Here is a 3784-nt window from a genome sequence, read left to right as displayed (position 1 = left end):
ATGGAACCCCACAGACGACTTACCCGCACAATGTACAAACAAATCCGAAATTCTCCTTTTATGAGAATAAGTCAGATTATTGGTGGAGGTAATAGTACACCAGTGATGACATATTTATGAATGCAGACATCAATTTTTGCCAGTAAACAACTGAAAATGTTACACAATGTCCCTTTAATGGTCAGTTCTTCATTAGCTCATGATCAAATTTCAGAGGAGTAGTTACTGAGGAACTAATGATGAACTAACTATTAGTTAATGGTCAGTTCTTCATTAACTCATGATCAAATTTCACAGAGGGGTTAATCACGACTTAATAATTAGTGAACTAGTTACTTCATCAGTACAGAATCATTACTCAATAACCCGTCCATTAGTTAACCTTTTTATGTCCTAAAGTAAAGTGACACATAATGAGTAGTCTCTCATTACTTCATCATCATCTTTACAATTAGTTCCGTAACAAATAAAATCACAGACAGCAGGATTCTTGAGAAGAGTTTAATTAATTATTTTCAGACCACATACACATTAATATGATCATTCATGTTATTCTGTACAAGGTGCTGACACACCAAACCGACACCAAAGAACTAGCGGCAACAAAAGCCAACTGTCGCATCGTCTACGTCGCCTCACGTCACCCTGTGACAGTTGCATTTGAACCCACTACAAAGACTACACCCAATGCTTGAAACTGTTACTCATTTATTTTGGCACTGCCCCATTGTCAAAAGACTCTGGAGTGATATTTGTAAAATAATTTAAGCTGTTTTGGAGGGATGTGCTGTTTGGACTTTTTGACTTTAACAGAAATACGGCAAAACCCATTGAAAGATTTATTATTAATCTCATCTTACTTATGGCAAGATTTCACATTCACAAATGTAAGTTTACACATAGAAAATATTTTATATTTTTAATATTTTCTTGTAAACTCTTATCCCCCCTGGCATATGTGATATATGACATATATGTGTAATGTTGAAGATCTGCATTCTGTAAACTTCCTGTCTTAAATAAAGTTGTGGGGGAAAAAAAGAAGACTACATCTGACGGCCAGAGCCCTTGAATAGAGAGTCGCGTCATCTCCATTCACTCTAATGGGCCTTTTTTTTCACAGCAATGGCGGTTTGCGGAGCCTCTCAATAGTTCCCGGAAGTAAGCGGAGTTACAGCAGAAAAGACCGGCTGTGTTGTACTTTTAACGGGTAAGATGTCCAAAGACTCCAAATTTTACATTATCAGCACAATTTATCTAAATTAACATGTGCATTAAAGCTTGTTAGTGGATTATCTCCCATTAAATTAGTAGATTTATGTAATGTTAAAAGATAAGATAACAGATTAGGCTAGGACACTGTACATACTGTACACACCATACAGGTAATGCTAACCATGAACAGCCTGGTAGTTTTAAATTGTCTTCTCCTAAACCATTTTATCTAACATTGGGAAGTTAGAGTGCTTCCAGTCCTGATTTTTTGCGAGCCAGTCTGAGTTAGATATTAGCTCAGTTAAATATGACATTGCTGCGTGATTGTTGAGTGGAGGAGGTGAAATGAAACAAAAACGGAACTTATGGTCTGTTTTTTAGGCTTTGTGATTCTGTTGAGTATACCTGTCTATAATATGTTACAGCTCAGCTGATATTACATTGATAGCGAAGTGAGAGGGAAGTTTGAGGACCTGAATGAGATTTAAAACACAAGATAAGTAATTTTGATAAATGAAACATACCAGGCTAAATGGGGAATTATTCTAAATACCAAATGTATGTATATATTACTGTGTTATACATATGATCATGCTAAACATATATTCTATCACAGTATTAGATATGTAATCTTGTATATTTGTAACCTTCTGTAGGAGCACTGGGTGGTGGCGGAGCAGTGATGCTGCAGGACCACTGTGTGAGAGAGGACGCTGCAGATAAGTGCTGAGTCGACCTTGGTGAGACTTAAAACTTAACAAGGTGTGTTTCAAGTAGTTCCAGAGATAAGGAATCATACTTAATATGTATTATACTGCATTTTATATTAATTATATAAGTAATTATATTGAATATATAATATATGATATACAGTGTTGGGCAAGTTACTTTGAAAATGTAATACATTGCATATTACCAGTTACCGTCATTATAATATTATAATATTAATAGGCATTATAAAATAGAAGAGGGTCATGTTGTTTCATAGCGGCTAATTAAAGCACAGAGAGCTTTAATTGCAGTTCATTAACTTACAAACCCAGTAGTGGGCGATATTGCATAGTCTAATGAAGGCTCTCCTCTGGAGTGCAGATCTGACCGATTCACGCATTCACATACAGTGGTTACAACTTTGTATTAAAATCCCCTGCTTATATAAATAACAGTGTGATGATATTAAACAATTAAATAGCCTAGACCTTTTCAAATAAAGAGATAACTGTGGACACAGGGACGACCAGACACAGGATCAAAGTCTGATAACTTATGAGATAGGGATGAATATTTGAGAGCCAGTCATATGAAACACAGTAGGCAAATGCTGAGGTTAGCACAACAAAAGCAAATTGGCTTGCCAGTCAGTCACTATGACAAGTGCAAATTAATACACCAGAGCTGGTAGACCCACCTGCTGGTTTCCAGTGTGCTGATCAGTTACAACAGCACCCAACACTGAAATATAAGTAAACATTTTAAGGAATTATACTGCAGTGATGCTGCGTGCCTCGTGTCAGGAGTGCTGCAGGATGAGGACCATTAATGTTACAGTTCAGGAGTGGCAATAACAATGATGTTACAGGTCCAGGGGTGCATTGTGGTGCAGGGGCGCTCACAGCATGATGCACAAAGATGGTGGGAATTAAATCTGCTCTAAGCCTTGTCTTGCCCTTTTTGGTCTTGGCAAACTGGTCTGCACCAAAATGTGCCTGCAGTGACTTCCCACACACAACTCACTTTTGTCTACCCACAGACATATCCCATAGTGGTTGAATGCATACAGTATTCGGGAACACTTTATACATGAGACAACTTCAAACAAATGCAATTAAAACTGATGCCACTTGTCATACTTGTGCCTTATCTCACAAGGCAACGTCAGACCCAGGCATATATACGTGTGCCTAACCATTTCTCCTCTTTCTTTTTTTTCTCTTTCAGCACAAGAACAACAGGGGGATGCAATGGAGCCTGAACTCACCCCGCAATGAAACAACCCCCTTACCCTGAGTCTCAACTCTGTGGGTTTTGCAAGCCTTTCCCTGTTCCTTATTTTTAATAAACCAAACACTGAGCTTCCCAATAGTGTGGTCTTTGTTTGTGGAAATGTGCTAATGCAGTATTTGAGAATGATAACCTTACATATTTTTGTTGTTGTAGTCTGTAGTGAGTCTCAGGTTACTCCTGCTGACTTAAGCCAAAAAAAAATTTTCATCTCTGTGTCAATGAAGAAATTGTGCATGTGTACCTCTCTCTCTAAACGATTGGAACATCCCCACACAGCACCATGGTGGAGACTGTACGAGAGGACAACACAGAAGGAAGGGCACAGACAAACTGCTTGACATCCAAGTCATGTTTCTGAGTTTATTAAAAATTAATTTGTTATAGTAAATAAGTACATAGTAAAAAGACAAAGATACATAAAATATATATGTCTATAAACTGCTGCTGCTGCTGCTGCTGCTGCTAGCCCAGTGACCCATTGTGCTGTCACTTGACAGTCATTGGTAGTCACCCGTCGGTCTCCTTCTGTCCCACTGAAAGTAATTAAGATAACATTAGTTATAAA

The 3784-nt window shown here is 37.8% G+C and overlaps 1 long non-coding RNA gene across 1 annotated transcript in view; it reads left to right on the top strand.

The window, feature by feature from the left end:
- LOC126407441 (uncharacterized) overlaps positions 1-3295 on the top strand; it is a 19683-nt gene extending 16388 nt beyond the window's left edge. The window contains exons 2-4 of the long non-coding RNA XR_007571777.1: positions 1124-1210; positions 1872-1977; positions 3154-3295. This is a non-coding gene — a long non-coding RNA (uncharacterized LOC126407441). The remainder of the gene's footprint in view (positions 1-1123; positions 1211-1871; positions 1978-3153) is intronic.
- Positions 3296-3784: the final 489 nt, after the last annotated feature.

This window comes from Epinephelus moara, chromosome 20 (genome assembly GCF_006386435.1).
Source record: "Epinephelus moara isolate mb chromosome 20, YSFRI_EMoa_1.0, whole genome shotgun sequence".
NCBI classification, from domain to species: Eukaryota; Metazoa; Chordata; class Actinopteri; order Perciformes; family Serranidae; genus Epinephelus; species Epinephelus moara.
Note: the sequence above shows the minus strand (reverse complement) of the source record. Positions and strands in the feature narration are given on the sequence as shown.